This window comes from Macaca nemestrina, chromosome 4 (genome assembly GCF_043159975.1).
Source record: "Macaca nemestrina isolate mMacNem1 chromosome 4, mMacNem.hap1, whole genome shotgun sequence".
Taxonomy (NCBI): domain Eukaryota; kingdom Metazoa; phylum Chordata; class Mammalia; order Primates; family Cercopithecidae; genus Macaca; species Macaca nemestrina.
The window spans coordinates 92,729,325-92,751,876 of NC_092128.1; positions in this window are offsets into that span (position 1 = coordinate 92,729,325).

Here is a 22,552-nt window from a genome sequence, read left to right on the forward strand (position 1 = left end):
TACACAATGAATATAATTTTTATCAATTAAAAATATATTTTAAAAATTTAAATTCATGTTAGTAAGTGGAAAAAATATAAAGATACCAGTTCTTTCTAAGTTAATATATGTATTTAATAAAATTCCAATAAAAATGTCAGTGAGCACTTTGATGGAGCTAGGCAAGTTGACAGTAAAGTTCACATAGAAAAGTGAAAATGCAAGAAAAACCAGGAAAACATTGAAAAAGAAAAACTATGAGGGAGAATGAATCCCACTGACATGAAAACATATTATGAAGCTCTATAATTTGAACAGTGTGGTAATGGCACATCCATAGACAGAATGGAATGGAAGCCCAGGAAAAGACCTAAGGATATATGGAAATGTAGTATATGATAAGAGTGACATCTCAAATGAAATGATGGAAATTTTAATAAATGGCACATTGACAACTGGGTGTCCATTTGGAATAAAAGATTAAATTAGATCCATATCTCACAAAATACACAAGAATAAACTCCAAATGTTTTAGCAAATCTGTTAAAATGAAACTATACTTGTGCTAGAAGAACATATTGGTGAATTCTTCAACCTCAATGTAGAGAAACTTCCTTTAACTATGACTCAAAATCGAGAGGCAATATAAGAAAAAAAATCAATGCATTTGTTCACATAAATATTAAAACATTTGCATGGTGAAAGCACTATAATCAAAATTATAACTAAAAGACAACTGGCAAACTGGAAGAGACTGTTTACAGTATATACTACAACCACAAGGCTGATATCCCTAATGTGTATTTAAAAAAAAAAACTTATAAAAATTGAGAGACAAAAATACCAAAAACTCACTAAAAATTGGGGAAAGATATGAGCAGACCATTCACCAAAAAATGATATAATAGCCCTTGACTATATGAAAATATATTCAAGCTCACTCATAATTACAGAAATGCAAATAAAACAATATGAGATACAATTTCTTACCTAACAGATTGACAATAATTAAAAAGTATAACATTTTGATGCACTTGTTATCGTACTTTTTATTGTATAATAGCTGTTGTGAGGCTGTGGGCAAACAGGCACTCCTATATAACTCATGGAACTGCAGACTAAAAATCCTGCTGGGAGATTTTGGAAATACTTATAAAAAAACTACATATGTACCTATTTTTTCCAGTTTTTAAATTTTAATAAAATATGCATGACATAAAATTCACCATTTTAACCATTTTAAAGACAGTTCAGTGGCATTAAGTATATTCACAATGTTGAGTAATCATTACCATCATGCACTTCCAGAACCGTTTCATCATCCTAAAGAGAAACTCTCTACCCATTAAACGCTAACTCTCTATTTCTTCTTCTCCCACCACCTGGTAATCACCATTCTACTTTCTGTCTCTCTGACTCTATGAATTTGACTACTTCAGGTAACTCCCGTAAGTGAAGTCATACAATATTTGTCCTTTTGTGTCTCACCAATTTCACACAGCATGTTTTCAAAGTTTATCCCTATTGTAACACGTCTTAGAATTTCCTTCCTTCTTAAGGGTAAGATTTCCTGGTATGTATATACAATATTATTTTAATTCATTCATCTGTTGATGGACATTTTTAGCCTTTGTGAATAATCCAGCTATGAATACTGGAGTACAAATATCCATTTGGAAATCCATGCTTTCAATTATTTTGTCTATATGCCTAGAAGTAGAATTGCCAAATTGTATAATTTTATGTTTAACTTTTTTTTTCTAAGAGAGAGGATCTATGCTGTTCAGGCTGGAGTACAGTGGATATTTACAGGCATGATCATAGGCACGACAGCCTTGAACTCCTGGTTTCAAGTGATCCTCCTGCCTCAGTCTCCCAAGTAGCTGGGACTCTATGTGTAACATCAAGGAGCTGTCAGTCTGTTTACCATAGCTGTACTTACTTTTTGACCCAGTAATCCTGCTTTCAAAAATCTGCCTTAAAGATACACATCTGACATTTAAAAATTATATGTATAAGCTATTTGCTACAGTACTGTTTATAATTGAAAAATATGGGAAACAATGTAATTGTCTGTCTATAGGAAAGTGGGTTGAATAAACTATGATAAAGCCACACAATGAAATACTACACAGCTATAAAAGATAAAGAGGAAGATCTCTGTGAACAGATAGAGTAGTTTCCAGGATATATTGTTAAGTGTAAAAGGCAAAGTTTATAAGCGTTTCTATTATATGCTACCTTTTATGTAAGAAAAGAGATATAAGGAAATATAACTGTATCTGCTTTTTTTTTTTTTTTTTTTTTTTGAGACCGAGTCTCGCTCTGTAGCCCGGGCTGGAGTGCAGTGGCCGGATCTCAGCTCACTGCAAGCTCCGCCTCCCAGGTTTACGCCATTCTCCTGCCTCAGCCTCCCGAGTAGCTGGGACTACAGGCGCCCGCCACCTCGCCCGGCTAGTTTTTTGTATTTTTTAGTAGAGACGGGGTTTCACGGTGTTCGCCAGGATGGTCTCGATCTCCTGACCTCGTGATCCGCCCGTCTCGGCCTCCCAAAGTGCTGGGATTACAGGCTTGAGCCACCGCGCCCGGCCTGTATCTGCTTTTTTGTGCAAAAGAAATATAGGAATTCTAAACCATAAATTAAAGACATTGGTTACCTACAAAGAATGGCAGGCAACCGGGTAGAAAGGATGAGATAATGGGAACACGGTAGCAAGAACAAGGAGGAAGTAACCTTTCTCTGAGCACAGACTTTTTATAACTTTGACTTTCAGAATTATAGCAAAATCTCCCATACCTTAAAAAAACCTAAGTAAATTTGAAAAACATAATTTTGACTTGCAAGTGGAAGGCTAAAGTCTAAAGAATCAGTATACAATTACTGTAATGTAGTTAGTAAATTTGTTTCCAACAAGGATACTAGAATTATATACCAGATCAGATAAAGAGTCAAGTTTCTCACTGTTGGAGAAAGACGTTATACATAAGGAAAGGGGCAAGGCATAAATGAACCCATGGAATTTATTCGAGTTACAGATCTTGGTATAAACCCATGTTTATATACATATACAAACACATATGTGTGTGGGCGGTTGAGTAGATGATAGGCAGGCAGACACACACACATACAGATGTGTGTGCCTGCACGAGTTAGTATACATACACACAGTTCCTTGCTCTGCTGGAAGGTCCTAGAAACAATGACTCTCTAGTAGCAATGAATACATTTAGTGCTTAGATCTTAGTTTCTAAATATCCCTCTTGAATAAAAAGAACCATGCTCCTTGGAGAAGTTGGTGATTCTAAGACTGGGGCAGGCAAAGTATAAAATGAGCCTGGAGGCCGGGCTCATGCTTGTAATTCCAGCATTTTGGGAGGCTGAGGTGGGTGGATCACCTGAGGTCAGGAGTTTGAGACCAGCCTGACCAATATGGTGAAATCCCGTTTCTACTAAAAATACAAAAATTAGCTGGGCATGGTGGTGGGCGCCTGCAATCCCAGCTACCCGGGAGGCTAAGGCAGGAGAATTGCTTGAACCTGGGAGGCAGAGGTTGCAGGTAGCTGACTTTGCGCCACTGCACTCCAACCTGGGTGACAGAGCAAGACTCTGTCTCAGGAAAAAAAAAAAAAAAAAAGAGCCTGGAACACCATGTGCCAGAATACAAGGAAGTAGCCACAAAGGATGGAGCCATGTAAGAAGAACACGGAGCCCACCTGAAGGAACTCCCAGTGGCCAAATCTGGAGTAGTTTTGAGCAAGCAAGAAAGGGTAATAGCATTGGATTATAAGCCATAGACTGAAATAAATATCCATGAGCCTACAGTGATATAAGGTAGTAAATAAATGGGAGAGAAGGGACACATCTTCATTACAGAAGAAATCCTATTAATAAATGCAGAAGGAAAAGAGGAAATGGGGGGAAAACCCTGCAATAAAAATGGTTGTAGACATCAAAGGATGCTAAAATTAGTGGCTATAAGTTTAAGGAGAAACAAGATATTTGCATAGTCTTAAAGTATCTTCCCAGATACATTTATTAACCAATTACTAATTGGAAAATAGTAATTTTACTTTGGAAAAACTGGTAGTCACCTCCCTGACTGGGAACGAAGGCTCATATCTGTTGTAATAGACATAGGACATCATATGATGCACAGAGAAGGGTGCAAACTGATTTCCACGGCATTCCTGCGAAAAATGCTTGACCTCCTTTATCCATGAGAAAACATCAGATAAGCCCAAACTGAAGCACATTCTATGAAATAACTGATTCGTAGTCTTCAAAAGTGACAAGGTCAGGAAAGGTAAGAAAAGACTCAGAAATTGTTATAGACTAGAGGGGACTAAGGAGTCATGACAACTAAATGCCATGTGGGGTCCTAGGCTGAGTCTTGAACAGAAAAATGATGTTAATAGGAATTCAAAAAAGGTTACTAGATTCAGTTCACAGTATTGTAACTGTGTTCAAATTCTTTTTTTTTTTTTGGAGACCAAGTCTCACTGTGTCGCCCAGTCTGGAGTGCAGTGGCACAGTCCCAGCTCACTGCAACCTCTGCCTCCCAGGTTCAAGCAATTCTCCTTCCTCAGCCTCAAGAGTAGCTGGGATTACAGGCGCACGTCACCACGCCCAGGTAATTTTGTATATTTAGTAGAGATGGAGTTTCACCATGTTAGCCAGGCTGATCTCAAACTCCCAACCTCTGGTTATCCGCCCGCCTCGGCCTCCCAAATGCTGGGATTATAGGAGTGAGACACTGCACCCAGTCTTAATTTCTTTACATAACTTACTGTGGTTATGTAAGATTATGTTATGGCCATGTATTAGAAAAGACTGAGTGAAGGGTATATAGAAACTCTTTGTACAATTTTGCACCTTTTCTGTATGTTTCAAATTATTTCAAAAGAAAAATTTAAAAATGAAACCCTTGTTGGGCCTGAGTTTTCTTGTCTGTACAATGAGTATGTTGAGTCATATGATGTGTAAGATCCATTCATTTGGGGCATGAGATCATGAGTCCCCAGTCGCCGTGCTGGGCGAACATCATCCCTTCACCATCAATGCATGTGCTTAAGCAATAACTGTCATCTTCATTTACTAAAACAGGATTTTGTGGCCAGGCATGGTGGCTCATGCCTGTAATCCCAACACTTTGGGAGGCTAAGGCAAGAGGATCGCTTGAGCTCAGGAGGTTGAAGCTGCAGTGAGCTATGATTATGTCACTGCCCTCCAGCCTGGGTGACAGAGTAAGACCCTATTTAAAATAAAACGAAACAAAAAACAACTGTATTTTGTTTCTGGTGAAGACAGCACTCTAGCATACATACATCAATTTAAGGTAGTTGCAGATGTCCACACTTCTTTAAGAAATGACACAGGGCCGGGCGTGGTGGCTCACACCTGTAATCCCAGCACTTTAGGAGGCCAAGGCGGGTGGATCACCTGAAGACAGGAGTTCAAGACCAGCCTGGCCAACATGATGAAACCCTGTCTCTACTAAAAATAACAACAATTAGCCAGGCATGGTGGCCCCCACCTGTAGTTCCAGCTACTCGGGAGGCTGAGGCAGGAGAATGGTTTGAACCCGGGAGGCAGAGGTTGCAGTGAGCCTAGATCGCACCACTGCAGTCCAGCCTAGGTGACAGAGCGATACTCTATCTCAAAATAAAGAAAAAGAAAGAAAAGAAATGACACAGATTCCACCTCAAGGCTGGCAAAATTATCTTGCCTCAGTTTAAGGCAATGTTGGAAGATTGAATAAAAGCAGAAATTAATCGTGGGATAGTTTAATCCATTAATGTGATTAATACTAATTCTAGTATTCCAACAAGGATACTAGAATTATATACCAGATCAGACAAAGAGTCAAGTTTCTCACTGTTGGAGAAAGACCTTATACATAAGGAAAGGGGCAAGGCAAAAATGAACCCATGGAATTTATTCAAGTTACAGATCTGGGTATAAACCCATGTTTATATACCTATACACACACATGTATATACACACACACACATATGTGTGTGTGCGGGCAGTTGTGTAGATGATAGATAGGCAATTGATACGGCAATATCAATTTTAGTATGAATCGCCACCGTTTGTTGGGGATCTATGCTGTGCAGGGCATGTCAGCAAGTTGTGTGTATGGAAATGGCTAATCCCTAGAGAAACACATCTGGAACTAGTTGCTGGCTCCATTTCTCCCAGATGAGGAACCTGGGGCTTGGAGAAATCAGAGAATCAGCCCAGGGGGTGAGTGGAAAACCCACGATGAGAACCCTTTAGGGTAAAAGCATCTGATCTTTCCACCACCCAGTTGTAGTTTTTCAGACACAAACAAAGGAAAACATATAACAAAAAAAAGGGTGTCAATCCCTCACTTTGTACCTTTACCTCAGAGCAGTAATATAGGAAAAGAGATAAAAATACAGCTAAGGTCTCTGAGACCGGCTTTCTTTAAACCAAAGACTTGTTAAACTTGGTGGTGGGTGGGGACAGAGAGGGTTAACCCTCTCTGTTAATATCGTGGATAAAAGCATCCGGCCTGAGAATTACCAAATACATACATATTGAAACAGATAAAACAACTTTCCCGTTAACACCATCCGCATTGTACTACGGAAGAAAATACCGTTTTTATTATTCACCTCATTCCGGTGATTTGTGCATTGAGGGAGGGAGTGCTCTTCTAGAAAGACAGCAAAAATCTTTCTCTAGTCCTTCAGCCTCAATTTATTGGCTGTTTTGTACAACACTGCCATCTACTGGAGTAACTTAGAATTACAGGACACTCCAGAAATTTTCATATGGGCTAAAAATGTTAATATCTCAATTCTCAGTTAGTGTTATGAACAGCTCTATTTTATTAATTAATATGTTATCATAGGGCAAAGACATGGTCAATTCCTGGATATGCACTGAAACCACATACCAGCCTACAAATGTTGCTGAAGGGTTTCATACTAGACCAAATAGAAACAGATGCGCATCTATCAGTCCAAGTTTCTTTTTCTTTTGAAATAGAAAAAAAGTATCGCAAAGAAGCTGTCCTTTGTAGAAAGATAAAAACATTTAGGGAAGCGGCCAAAGGAAAACATAATCACTGTAATTTTCCTGCTAAAATATAGCTATCCTTTGAAATTTCTTTGTGTTTCGATTATTTACAATTATGGAATCATATTACACTTATTGTACTGTAAATGGATTTTTCCATTTAGTAACAGACATAATCATCATTGTTCCAAATGCTCTAATCCTTACAGCTTAGGTCAATGTACGTCACTATTTCACCTCAGTTTCATGTGAACAGTAGGGTCTCAGGACAACTCTAAACAGGGACTTTCGTCTCCTTTGGGTGTTTATCCATTCAATCAGCCCCCAGATACCTTCTATTAATAAAGCGGCAACAGAACAAGAAGCTCAATATTTTCCAACCTGCTAGGTTCCCCATCTTTCTAACTGTCCCTCATATGGCAGAGGGGAAGTGAGGTGGAGGCGAAGTTGAATCACAGAAGAGAAAATAAATTAAAAGACCAGTTTCAAGAGGCTTCTCTGCCCCCAACAACCAGTTCTTAGGGTTGCCTTAAATATGTGGACTCTGTGGTGACTAAACTGTAAAACACTAATCCCCATTTTAAGAGGAACAGGGAGATCACTGGAGTTATTTTCAATACCTCTGCTTTTCATAGAAAACAAAAATGTTAGCCATGAGCCATTAAATGATTGCCCCCAAAACTATTCTAAATTCTAAAAAGAGCAATACCATTAATAATTAAGTGTTACTAAAAGCAAGAATACTCAACATATGGGTTCAATTTGTTACCAGTGCTTTTTCTCTTTATGTACTTGCTTAACCTGGGAATAGTTTGTATGTGCCTATTTTGCAGAACCTGGAAGACAGTTTTATTCTTAAAAGGACGCTAAAGGTTTATAGTTGTTTAATATCTTCTCCTTTGACACATTTTGGGTCATATTAATGATTTATTTGATTCTGAGGCCTTGTTCAGGAATATAACCTGCAATTAGAACATCATTCCTATGGGAAAATATGCAACACTTGGCAATGATTTACCTCACAATGTGGTTTCCAGGAGACCATTATGGAAACAAAAAGTAGTATGTCTGTACTTGACTTTGGAATCTTGTGAGGACAAGCATGATCCTTCACATTACAGAAGGCAAATGAAGTTTCAGAGCTGGAGTGACTTTGTCTCATAAAAAGCAGAGTAGAGGCTGGCATCTCAGTCTTCCTTCCACAGTGCATTTTTCTGAAGTTATATTCTTGGCTTGGTCAAGGGTATGGACCTGGTGCCTGGGTTTGAGTCTAGGCTGTGTAATTTACTAACTATGCACTGGGCAAATCTCTTTATTCAATATCCTCATCTGTAAAATGGGATGATGATAATCATGGTACATTATCTCAGAGTTCTTAGGATGTTGAACAAATTAATAAAGGATTTGAGACAGTGCCTGGCAGATTAAAAAAAAAAATCTTCAATAAATGTTTGCTACCATTCTCTGCATGGCCAATGAAATCGTATACTATTTATTGTAAGTTCCCCAAAACATCAGCAAAGGTATTAACACTATTTAGATGACATTAACAAAATCAGCTGTTTCCATTTGATAGGTGCCTACTATATGCCAGACATTACGTACTTTATTTGTTGTTTTATCCTCATTTTAGAGATGGCAAATAGGAATCTCAGAGAAATTAATTAATTTTCCCAAGGTCACACAGCCACCAAGCAGTAAAGGTTGACCTAAAATCCAGGCTCCTCCATTGCTAAAGCCTGTGGGTGTTCCATGTACTAAGCTAGATGGCAAAACTATCTTAACATTTTTGCATTGCTCATCTGATGTGGCCTGCCAACAATTTCTTTTTAAACTACAACTTATTTTATTTATTTATTTAACTAATTAATTTGTTGTTGTTATTGTTGTTGTTTTTGAGACAGAGTGTCTCTCTGTTGCCCAGGCTGGAGTGTAGTGGCATAACCTCAGCTCACTGCAACCTCCACCTCCCGGGTTCAAGTGATTCTCCTGCCTCAGCCTCCCAAGTAGCCAGGATTACAGGCATCCGCCACTATGCCCAGCTAATTTTTGTATTTTTAGTAGAGATGGGAGTTTCACCATGTTGGTCAGGCTGGTCTTGAACTCCTGACCCCAGATGATCCTCCCACCTCAGCCTCCCAAAGTGCTAGGATTACAGGTATGAGCCACTGTACCTGGCCTACAACTCATTTTGAAATATATTACTTTCTGAGTGTTTGCATAGACCTGGCATTGTAGCAGGGCCTGGAGAGCCAATGGGGAACAAGACACAGTCCTGTGCTTCGGTTGCTCATAGGCTGGCGGGGGGAGTTAGACCACTAATTGGAAAATGGAATGTGTTCCTAAGTAAGGGTGGAATAAAATGTTATGGGAATATGTTTTTTAGAAGGAGCATTAGCCTAGTCTTGCAGGGTGGATGGTGGGGTACTGTGGGGCATCAAAAATACCTCCTGGGGGAATTGATGAATGAGCTAGGACTGTACTTACCCCACCGGGTTTTAAAGAGCCCCAGTTAGCACATGCTTATTACCTGATCAGCATGTGGCATGCACCCAAGACACATTATCTTATTTAATCCTGACTACAATTTTCCAGGAGTGGTGGCATGATTCTTTTTGTAGACGAGAAAACTGAGGATTTGAGAGACCCAGTAAGCTGTCTAAGATCACCCAGCCAATAAGAGCTCTGCCTTGAGTTTAAACCTGATTTGTCTGACCAACATACCCAGGCCATTAACCACTACATCATACTGCCTCCAATCTTACGTAGTTTTATTGTGTTTGATGCAGATTATTCTGAATTATAATTTTGCCTTGCCTCCTATCTGTGTTTTACTTCACTTGTTTCAACAAGTGTTATTCAATAAATGCTTTTTAATAAGAAAGAAAAAGTTCTGAACCTGAACTATTTTGTTAATAGGCTAACCCTATTAGATTGTCTTTTCCTCGTCCTTACAAAGGTACATGTGTCTCTAGCAGAGCTGAACACCTGTGGTGCAATAGATTGGTAAAGTTGAGAGAGCACCATTCAATTTTGAATTCATTTGTGTGGATCTAGATCCCCAATTTTCTGTCCTCAGCTCTGCTAGAAAGGTTTGAAACTTTTTGGTTGGAAGATTATACAAGGCAACACCCGGATATGGAAAAACAGATTTAATCTTGGTCTTATTCCTTAAGAAATCTACAAAGAGGTAAATTAATGGCCTCATGACATTCTCATGTATCAAATAAATCAAAACCAACTAGATGCACAGCTATCCAAAAGAGAGGATGCTGGAGCATTTAGCAAGTTCTAATCAGCTGGAAGGTAGACTGGGAGCCAAGAAGACTAGTGAAAGGAACACTGTATCCAGGAAACTCTGCTTTGGCTACATTCCTTTTTGGGCAAAATAGTGGGCATGATCTGGCCCCTGGTTTGCTTTCTTCTGTCATCTCCTGTCATTTCTCCTCGTTCTACTCCTCCCCTTCCAACCTCAAAACCCTCAGCAACACACAGTTGCATTCCAGCCATGCAACTAAACATGGCTAATCTCTAAACAAGCTGTGCTCTTTCTTCCCTCCCAGTTTTTGAACTTGCATTTGCCTCCTGTTCTTTCCCTGGCATGTCCTTCCCACACATAACGTTGACCTCTGGCTTCTCATTCTTTCTTCAGGGTTAATTCATGTTCAGATCCTCTATAGAGACCTCTCTGAGTACTCATCAAAATCATCAGGAGCTTTCTCATGGAGATCCTCATAAAGCCCTCTAAAGCCTTGATCCTCTCTCTTAAACCATTGCTCTCATTACTTGTTGTAGATCTTATTTCCTCAATAAACCATAAAGGCTGGAGGACAAGAATCATTTTTATTTGTATTTGTGTTTATTTCATCTTCAACAGTGCCTACTAAGTGTTAGGCACTTAATAGTTGAATGGATTGATGGATGGATGGTATTAAACCGGAACCACAGACTCAATGCACACTCTCAAATCAAGTCAGAAAGGAAATCCTTCAGTAATAATGCCACCAGTTATCCAAAAGTTAACCATAAAGGAATTTCAGATTCATAAATTAAAGGGTTAAGAAGGAGCCTGTAACTGCAGGAATCTTTGGCCCAGTGATTATATAAGGAGCCTGTAATCTTTGGCTCAGTGAGTTCCTCCAGCTTAGACTAGTTGTTCTATTTCATTGACCTAGGCTAAAAATGGAAAAAATTAGGGGGAACATTCCAATAAATAGCATTTACAGATTTCCTGGAAGTAACAAAGACATCTCAAATAAGCAAAAAAAAAAAAAAAAAAAAAAAAAAGTCAGACACTCAAGATAAAAAATGATGGCAGAACTATTCAGAGTTGATAAAGCTCGCTGGTGGGTTGGTAGATTTTTAAAAAATATTCTCTATACTTTATGTATATTTGAAATACATTAAATAAGAAAGTTTAAGGTTTGCTGATATCTAATGAAACTTGGATCTTAAAAAAATGTTTAAATGAAATGAAGACAAAAAGAGAGCAGAATATACAAGGCTTTGGAGAAGCTAAGGCTGTTCAATCCATTCCAAGCTTCTTCCCAAATGTTTCAGTGTAGTGATGGATCTGTGAGAAATCTTATCATTGAAAACTTAGAAATGACAGTTTTTTAAAATGTTGGCAGGCTCTGGATATAGGGAAAACAAACATGGATCACTCTACTCTGCAGTGGCCTTCCGAATTCTAGTCCTTCCCTTGAGGGTCAAGAGCTGAGAAGGATTTCCGGTGAAACTCCTGAAGTGGGAAAAAAAGAAGAGACATTTGGCCGGTGCAGTGGCTCATGCCTGTAATCCCAGCACTTTGGGAGGCTGAGGCGGGAGGATTGCTTGAGGTCAGAAGTTCTAAACCAGTCTGGGCAACATAGAAAGATCCCATCTCTACAAAAAATGTTTTAAAAATTAGCCAGGGGGAAGCTGAGGTGGGCAGAAAACGAGGTCAAGAGATCAAAACCAGCCTGGCCAACATGGTGAAACCCCGTCTCTACTAAAAATACAAAAATTAGCTGGGTGTGGTGGTGTGCACCTGTCATCCCAGCTACTCGGGAGGCTGAGGCAGGAGAATTGCTTGAACCCGGGAGGCGGAGGTTGCAGTGAGGGGATATCTTGCCACTGCACTCCAGCCTGGCGACAGAGTGAGACTCTGTCTCAAAAAAAGAAAAGAAAAGAAAAGAAAAAATTAGCCAGGCATGGTGATGCGCACCTATAGTCCCAGCTACAACTCATTTTGAAATATATTACTTTCTGAGTGTTTGCATAGACCTGGCATTGTAGCAGGGCCTGGAGAGCCAATGGGGAACAAGACATAGTCCTGTGCTTCGGCTGGAAGCTGAGGTGGAAGGATCACTTTTCCCTGGGAAGTCAAGGCGATAGTGAGTGTGAAGGTACCACAGCACTCCAGCTCGGATAGCAGAATGAGACCCTGTCTCAAAAAAAAAAAAAAATAATAATTTAAAAAGAAACATTTCTGTCCTTTCTTAAGGGAATGAAGAAGTCCTTTATGAAGCAAGACTGCATTTAAGACTGTGGAGGAGTGAAGTTGTCTACTACTGTTACATCCTTCTCATTTCTACATTGTGAAACAGTACTCCTCAGGCCACAGGAAAAATGGACAAGAAGTTTCTGTGAGGCAGGTTTCGTTATAAACACCTCCCTCCCCCATCCCTATTCTAGCAACTCTTACTAGCATACAGTGGACTTCCTGTCTCTTTAAATTCTGCGTCTCTCCTGGGGGGTGCCTTTACAGCCTGCCTCTGGGGAACTGACTACTGCAAATGTGCATGGTTTTATCCACAATATACAGTATCATGTGAAGCTTGCTTTTATTGCCTTCAGCCTTTTCTTTCTCACAATTTATTTTAATACATTTGGAATTATTATCCCAAACATTAGCCAGCTGGCCCGCTGGGGTTTCCTTTGCTGGGTTCCGGGTCTCTCTTTTTCTAATCCTCTCTTCATGGATAATCCACTCTAATGCTTCTTGGCCTTTGAAGGGGTTTTATTATTACTACCTGTTGATTAGAAATTCACTTTGTCTTGTGTAGGTGGTTCTAATCGTTCGGTAGTGAACACCTTATTTGAGTCAGCTGAGGTCAGAGTGATATTCATGAGATTTTCTTTCTTCTTTCCAGAGTTCTGGATGCTTACTTGTCTTTTCAATATGGTTTTTTTTTTTGTTTTTTTGTTTTTTTTTTTCTCACAAGCTACCATTCAGCCGGGGCTTTGAAAACAGTCTGTAAGGCCAAAGAAAGAAAAAAGAACAGTACGAAAGAAAAAGAAAGCTGTGTAGCCAGGCCAGAGAAAGAGAAAGACTTATTTTCTCCTGCAGCTGTTTAACCCCAGGTATTTAACACTTTTGTCTTTGCCAACTACAGAGCCTCAGGGGTCCTTGCTGAGGGCTCCACTGGAGAGCCAGAGTTTGTCCCTGGGACAGGATGAGGAGTCCAGGAGAAGCAGCAGCAGACAGGCTGTGCTGGGAGTCATCAGAGGCCACCAGGATGCAAAGGGTGGGGGGAACCCAGCTGTCTTGCTGACTTGGCCTTGAACCCTGATGTCTGGTCTCTCGGTAGTAAACCAGAAGTGGGGCGTGGGACGATGTGACAGGAGCACCAACGCCCCCACCAAGCTGTCACAGCAACAGGCTTTGTCCAGGATCTCTGGGAAGGATCCAAAATGAATTGCGCTTCCTAACACTCGTTTGAAGAATAGGTGCCAAAGTCTCTATTTAGTGCATTTCTGTATTGAAGGGAACATCTGCCCAAGGGAATCCACAATTTACAATAAGCATAATCACTGGCTATATTTCACGTGAAAATTTCAAAGAGATGATGATATGTTTCTGAACAGCACTCCCTGTCCCATGGAGGGATTGGAATAGGGATCCTTTAGTCTGTTTATGGCTGTACTTTGGAAGTTTTAGTGTGACTACTTCCTCAGGGAACTCTATTATTTCCATCTGTTTATTCTCAGAAACTGGTATACTTCCTGGCAGTTATTAGGTAATCAATAAAAAGAAGGAAGTAGGGGGAGAGGGAAGGGGAGAAGAAGAATTGGGGAGGGAATAGCATGTGCTCATTATAGAGATTTGGAAAACATAGCAAGATACAAAAATGAAAATAAGAATTACTCAAAAATCCCACTAAGAAATAACCTTTATTAATGATCTGTTCTCTACTCTTTCAACCATCTAAACTCACATCGTTTCATTGTTTACAAAGTTCAAATCACACTGCACATTCAATTATGTATCTTGCCTTTTAAATTCACATTCTACTACTAGTATTCTCACACATTCAAACTTGAAAATCACATCTTTTTTTTTAATGGCTAGACGATTAATCTAGCACATTACATTTTCTTTCTTTCTTTCTCTTTCTTTTTTTTTTTTTTTTGAAACTGAGTCTCTTTCTATCACTCAGGCTGGAGTGCAGTGGCACAATCTCAGCTCACTGCAACCTCCAACTCCTGAGTTCAAGTGATTCTCCTGCCTCAGCCTCCTGGGTAGCTGGAACTACAGGCGTGTGCCACCACTCTCCACTAATTTTTCTATTTTTAGTAGAGACGGGCTTTTGCCATGTTGGCCAGGCTGGTCTCGACTCCTGACCTGACCTCAGGTGATCCACCCGCCTCAGCCTCCCAAAGTTCTGGAATTACAGGCGTGAGTCACCATACCCCAACAAGCACATTACATTTTCTAAAAACTACCAAGGTAATTTAGCTCCACAGATTTTTCCTGGGAACCAGAACTTCACCTCTCCTGCAACAATGATGGGGCAATTGTTCAGAAGAAAAATACTGACCAGCTCATCTATATTTCAACTTCAAGTTTCCTGGCACAAATATGACATTTTATAATGTGTTGACAAGGAACTATCAACTTGACACACAGTCACAGTCACTCTCTTTCCAAAGGTGTCAGGTGTATGGAGCAGAGGAGAGTGGAGAGTAAGAATGGGAGAGAGGATGGGACTGCTCTGAAATCCTCGACCCTTGAAGAAAGGCCAAAGAACCACTCCCATACGGCGGTTGCTCTTTCTCCCATTCTCCAAGGCTCTTTACCTTTGTGATTCAACCCGTCAAGTCTGACTGTGACTCTTCACTGAGAGCATAACCAAATTGCAGGTTCATTCACTTACCACTTGCAGAATGCAATTAACAAGAGCAAAGTCTTGTATAAAGAAAGTGACCTTTTATTCCAAAGCTAGCTTAGGGGAAGAAATATAGTCTTCTTGCCTTAAGGGTACTGCGTGGCTTCTGGAACAGAAATGTGGACGCTTTTAAAAGGGGGCCTAGCATGAATAGCACCCAAGGGAGGAAGCGAGCAGGTGGGGATCCGAGTACTCACTTTGGTGCCTTATCTACCGGGCAATCAAGTTAGCACCTGTGTGGGCAGAACTAGGTTGTAAAGGTGGCCGAAACTCTGCAGATGGAAGAGTGCGTGGTGGGCGGACTTTGGGCTGTGGATTAACTGTTGTCCTTCGAGGCAGTCTCCTGGTGGAAAAGAGTTCCACTCTGGAGCTTCTAAGCTCATACTTAACTTGCCTTGTAGGAAGTGTTTGGTGAAGGGGAGGTAAAAGGTTCTACTTGCATTTCTAAAGGACTAAGTAGGAAGTGGGGAACAGAAGGAAACAGATAAAAAAGAATAGAAGAGAAAAAATTAAAAAATATTAACTCATTCTCTTTTTGTTAGAAAAATGGGGGTACTCAGTTACAATAGGAATGAGTGCCTCCTATTCCAATAGGCTGCTCTGGGACTAGCCCATTCCAGATTCCTCCATGTGCCCCCAGAGGCAACAGGCTGCCTGGCACGATGAGCTCTCAATTTTAATGTCGATTCTGAGAATCAACTGGTGAGCAAACAGGATTCTAATTTAGCAGCTTTTAAAAAAGTTATTTTAGGCTGGGCGTGGTGGACCATGCCGGTAATGCCAGCACTTTGGGAGGCCGAGGCAGGTGGATCATGAGGTCAGGAGATTGAGACCATCCTGGCTAACACAGTGAAACCCCGTCTCTACTAAAAATACAAAAAATTGGCCGGGCGTGGTGGCAGGCACCCGTGGTCCCAGCTACTTGGGAGGCTGAGGCAGGAGAATGGTGTGAACCCGGGAGGCGTGCAGGGAGCTGAGATGGAGCCACTGCACTCCAGCCTGGGCGACAGAGCGAGACTCTCTCTCAAAAAAAAAAAAAGTTATTTTAAAAAATTAAAGCATTTTAAATATGGGAGTCTTTTCCAGTTAATCACTAAATAAAAACATTTGGTTAACAATAAATATATTTTTACAAATTTGGTGAAAAACATTTACAATCTTTTTTGTTAAAAACATGAGAGCTGATCAATGTGATGGTTACAGTGAGATTTAATGAGATTTAATGACACAATTGAACAATAGGCATCGAGCAAGGTTGCCCAGATTCCTGTTATTCCACAGAAAGTTCTAAATTGAAATGGTTGTTATTTATGCTACAGGTTAGTGATCAGATGAAATTTTATAGTTGCTGTCTTGAATAATTCCTCCTCTTCCTGTACATATATATTTAGGGATTGAATGAGTATATTTAAAAATCTTTCTGAAGTATATAATCTTGACTGTTTCTGAGTCTGGTCCCCTTCCAGCCAGGATGCTGATGTCTAAGGTAAGAGAATTTGCTGCTTTGTCCACTTGACTTACTCATGGGGCTTGACTTGGCCAGTTTAATGTGTTGGATTCAAACAGAATTAGATTTGAATCCTAACGTTGCCACTTTCTAGCTGTGTTACACTGGGCAGTTTTTTTAACTGCCTGTTCCTTGATTGGCTTATTTGTAGATGCAGAAATAATATCTACTGCATCTGGTTATTGTAAGGATTAATTCTATGCTAATCCTTTAACATGCCTGACATGTAGCAAGTGTTGGATAACGGTGGCTGCTGCTGTTTTTCCCTTTTAATCTGTCCCTGTGCATATTTCCCCTTAGCACTTTGGTTTCCATTTTTGCCGTTTTATTTTCTGCTTGATTATTATTGTATTAGCTAGACATTTCCAGTGGGAAACTCCCAACGTGATGAATGGAACAGTGTGGCCTGGGGGAACTTTTTTTTGAGATAGAGTTTTGCTCTTTTTGCCCAGGCTGGAGTACAGTGGCATGATCTCGGCTCACTGCAACTTCTGCCTCCCAGGTTCAAGCGATTCTCCTGCCTCACCCTCCTGAGTAGCTGGGATTACAGGTGCCCGCCACCATGCCCAGCTAATTTTTGTGTATTTTTAGTTGAGGCTGGAGTTCACCATGTTGGCCAGGCTGGTCTTGAACTCTTGACCTCATGTGATCCACCCGCCTCAGTTCCCAAAGTTCTGCATTACAGGCGTGAGCCACCGCACCCAGTCAGCCTGAGGGAACTTCAACAGTAGCCCTCTAGGAGATCAGCTGCTCATGGTACACTATTAGGTCTTACAATTTCTGTTGCTGTAACAATTACTCAACTAAATAAGAATAGCTTAAACAGCGAAGAAGTTAGTTATTTCTTATGGAGTTACTGAGAGTAAGAAGTTCAAGGATGATTTAGTGACTCTGTGGTGTTAGAGAACTGCATTCCTGGATACACCATCCTTTAGGACATTTTCATCTCATCTGAGTCTACCTGTCAACATTGCAGCAAGTAGGAAAGAGAAAAAGGACAAGGAGAGGACATGGGCACATTATTTCCTTTTAAGGACATGACCTGGATGTTGTACACATCACTTCCACTTGTATTTCTTCTGCCAGAATCTAGTCATATGGCCACATGGAGCAGTGAAGCTTGGAAATATGGTTTTTATTATTTGAGGCCATGTATCCAGTTAAAATTTAGAAGTATAGTTAGTAACAGAAGAAGGGGAAATACATTTTAAGAAACAAATAGCAATCTCTGCCCTGGGTATCAAGTTTGGCCATCAGCTGTGGAAGTTCAGAGGGCTCTGACCTTTACAAAGTCCCAGAATTGATCACTGTTAGGGAGGCTGACTCACATTAAAAAGCTTACAAGAGACTGATGTATAAAATAAGAATGCAATCAAAATTATCACAAAAAATATTACTTCCAAAGAGACAGGATGGATGGGTTGTTATAAGCACAATTGTTCCATGTTATATTACAAGCAGCACGGGGGGCCAAATTACCAGGGGGTTGCTTGGTAAGCAAAGAATCAGAGGCTCTGAGTACACAATGGCATGTCTCTGCTGGCCCGCGCTTCCATCCTCGCACTAGATGGACAATCACACTGGTTTCTGTCTTGGGCAGTGCTCCAATGGACCCTGCCAGACATTGGCTTCAAACTCTTCCTGGGTTGTGTCCTCTTCGTTGACCTCTCTCCTTTTTGATCAACAACTTATTTTTTTTTTAATTTTTATATTTTATTTTTATTTCTCTTTTAAGACCAATCTTTCCATTTTTAAAAAATTATACTTTAAGTTCTAGGGTACATGTGCACAACGTGCAGTTTTATTACATATGTATACATGTGCCGTGTTGGTTTGCTGCACCCATTAACTCGTCATTTACATTAGGTATATCTCCTAATGCTATCCTTCCCCCATCCCCCAACCCCATGACAGGTCCTGGTGTGTGATGTTCCCCTTCCTGTGTCCAAGTGTTCTCATGATCAACAGCTTATTTCTTTAGACGTGTTAATAATCCACCAGGTTTAATACCTTCATACTCAATCCTGAAGTCCTTTCTGCCTCTCCGTCTCTCTGCCCTGTTCCATATGTATTTGTTCATGGTTTTGCGCCTATTTACCATGTCACCTCTATACTACTACGAGATTTTAGTTATCATTTCATGTAGTTATAGCCCCTTTAGGATGACACCCTCACCTCACACCGCCTGGTACTGAAGCTCTTCAATCGTGTCCTACCATGGCACTCCCAAATCATGTTGATGATGACCACAAGATGACAAGGCCTCTGTTGCCACAAGTTTATGGTGTATCTATAACCTGAGCATGAGGTGGTCACAAGTACACTCACAAAAGTAGGGCCAGTGCTGAGAATAAAAAGTGAATGTAGATTTAAGGACACATCATAGTCAGTAGTTAAAATACAGAACTGTAGCTTTTGCACTTTGCAGTTGTAGTAGGAAAGAATGAAAACGTATCGTGTATTTTTAAAAAACTTAATGTGACCTTGCTGTATTTCCTTCATGTTGCAATAAGACTCCCAAACTGAGTTAGTTTCCCACAGTAGCTGTGCGTGTGTTTTCGTACACACGCACACACGTGCATACTATAACATAGCATTCTCCTGTGTCACTTCTGGCTTTAGCGGATGATATGGGAACGCATGACTGGCTTGGTAAAATTGGGTACTTAGCAATGCTAAGACCAGATGCCCACTAAACACAATGCCAAAGAAAAATGTTGGCACCTTGTTATTTTGGAGAGGTGACTGAATCTGATGAGTCCCTGACAAGCTGGTTTGAGTCTGGGTGAAGTCACAGTCCATAAGCACTCTGAACCTAGCAGACCAGGCAGAAGCTATTAAATATGAATAGTTAGAATTTGCAGCTCAGTCATTTCTGTGCCATAAAGCATGCAAAATCCCCCTTTAAAGTCAAACATCAAGCTGAGACCAGCCTCTCCAAGGAAATGGGAATGGAAGTTTTTATGGGGAGAAGAAATGGGAATGTTTAAAGTCACGAGCACTGGAAATGTTTAGCGGGTGAGGAAGAAGGGATAACTGAGAGCCCAGGAGCCGATCTGGAAGGGGTACTCAGGGAGTCAGACAGAGAGGAAGCCAAGGAAACTGTACACTCAGAAGGGCGCTGGAGCATGGCCCCAGGAAGGCAGGGGCAAAGGGTAGTATTGGCCAGAACCAGTCTTAGATAACAAGGAAATGGGCGCTGCAGTTGTAGACCATTTAGAGAAACTTGTCAGGAAATAAAGAGAAATAGGCAGATGGAAGAAGCAGTTAGATCAAGTGAACCCCCGCCCCCCATTAGTCCTCCCTAGCATCCAGCTTTGTGGGATGGGGCTTTTGGGCAAGGACACACATCAAAGCTATGTGATGAACAGTGGGAGGGCTGTTGGTATTGAAGGTGTTCTAATGGAAGAATATGACAGCCTAGGACAAATGGCATGCTGCATGGATCCAAGAAGTGCAAGAAAGGGGATACTTGCTGCACCCACATGGGAAGTAAAGGGATAATGGAGACTCAGGGCAAGGGGATTCTTGTACACCCATGGAAAGTGGGCTCTTCTAGGCTGAAAGGTTCAGTCAAGAAAAGTGTACGGCCTCCTCTGGACCTGACTGTACGTATATCTCACTGCTAGGTGGATAGGCCTATTTCGTGATGGACTGGACCTGCCCAGCTTTCCAGGAATTCAGAGTCCTAAGGGCAAGTTTATGATGTCTTTTGGTTTATTTAGTCAGTTGGTTGGTTGGCTTTTGTGGTTGTTTTGGTTAAAAAAAAAAAAAGATTTATTTTGCAACAAGTTGAGAGGCAGAAAGGAAGCAGTTAGGAAAGAGAGCAGTGGAAGAAGCAAATATGTGGAAGGAAGGTTACTAAGGAAACAGGAAAGGATAGGATTGAGGATGGAGCATGAAGGGAAGACAACGTACTGATGGATGTGATACACATCGTCAGGGTGCTCTCTCACTCCACGTACAACCATTATGTGCCTAGTAGTTGCTGGGTCAGTGTTTGCCTCTCGTCTTAAGCTCGATAAAATAGGTGCTTAGAAACCAGCTTGTGTTGGGGGCTTGTAGAAAAGAAAGATATTTACAGAAACTTTTGGGGTTGGAATTTGACTTTCAACAATGAATCAGGCTGGGCTCAGTGGCTCACGCCTGTAATCCCAGCACTCTGGGAGGCCAAGGTAGGCGGATTACCTGAGGTCAGGAGTTCGAGACCAGACTGGCCAACATGGTGAAACCCCGTCTCTACTAAAAATATAAAAATTAGTCAGGCGTGGTAGTGGGTGCCTGTAATCCCAGCTACTCAGATGCTGAGGCAAGAGAATCACTTGAACTCAACTGGGAGGCAGAGGTTGCAAGTGAGCCGAGATTGCGCCATTGCACTCCAGCCTGGGCAACAAGAATGAAACTCCATCTCCAAAAAAAGAAAGAAAACAACAACAACAACAGAAAAAACAATGATTCAGAAGGTGAATCAGCGAGAGTCTAGTGGAAATGGACCAGCAGGAATTTGTAGTGGGACTTGAATGTCGGCAGAGTTATCTAATCCATATTAAAGAATTAAGAGAAATGGAAGCCACACCAAACCCAGAAATGCTTTATAAAAATAGTAAGGTCTAGGGAAAAGGGTAAAGCTCACAGACAGGCACTTTCAGGATCCTCTCAGCTGTGGTGTTTCCTCATTGTTGTTAATAAGAAGACAGTTTCTGAATTCCCAGGAAAGTGGAGAAGAAAAGCTAGATTTGCGGTTGAGTGGAACCACAGTTTACCAGTACAATAAGGGGCCTATTTCTAGCAACAGAGGCTGGTGCATATTAATTCATTCAGCAGGCTCCATTGTTTATAATTCTTGCTTATATTTGCTGTCATGCATTGGAGTTAAAATTTACACCCTTTTTTTGGATACAAGAAGTTATTTTTATTTATCCTTCTTTGTTCGCTGTTTCACTTCACAATAATTAATCAAGTCACCAAAGCAGCATCGAACTGGGGAGTGAGGATTTATTTGCAATATTTGGCTTTTCTAACAGGGTATCTCACAGGGTGAGGGCTCGGCTATAATACGGGCCCTCTTATTTTATAACAGGTTGCAATTTCCCTGTAAGGTTTGACGTGGTTCATTTTGATAATTATGCTAAATTAAGTAGTTCTACACATTATAGAAATATATGTTAAGATACATTAACATTAAGCATTTTAATTAGGTTCTATATATAATAGAAATACATATTAAACAAGAATTCATCTCAAATTCAGAATCTGAATATGATTCTACCTAACTGAAACAAATTACTAGTGGAGAGGCTAGGAGTATCCCCAACCTCCCAGCTTTTGCATGTCATGAAATTTTATAAACAGTGTTAAGGCCACACATAAAAAGAAAAGCCCATCTACTTTGGAATTCGCCTCGGATTTTCTCCTACTTCTAGTCTGTCCTGTTCCAAGTGTTTCATCTCTTGGTGCTCAAGTATTAGTAACAGGGACACTGGGCAGAAAAGCCACTTGACGTTTCCTGGAATTCTTAGTGGAAGCTTTAAAGAAGGAAAAGAGCTAAGAGAGACCGTGCCATCCTGCTGACAGCTGGGTTTGTTCGGCCTCACTGAACAGGGCTTTGTACCGCATTAGCTCTGTGACCACAGCTTTTTCTGCAGGACCGGGGATCCCAGTGACGGTGAAAGAGGAAGACCTGGAAGACCGTGTCGCCTCTCTCACCCAGGTGTCCTGGTTCACCAAACACAGGGCTGGGGTTGTCAAGGTACAAGGGCTGTTGCCACATAAGGCACTGTCTGCTCCCAGTATGAGAGGTCTATCTAGAAACATGGCTCTGAATGTAGAGGGGGCCACGATTTAAAACAATTAAAGCATTTGCAACGT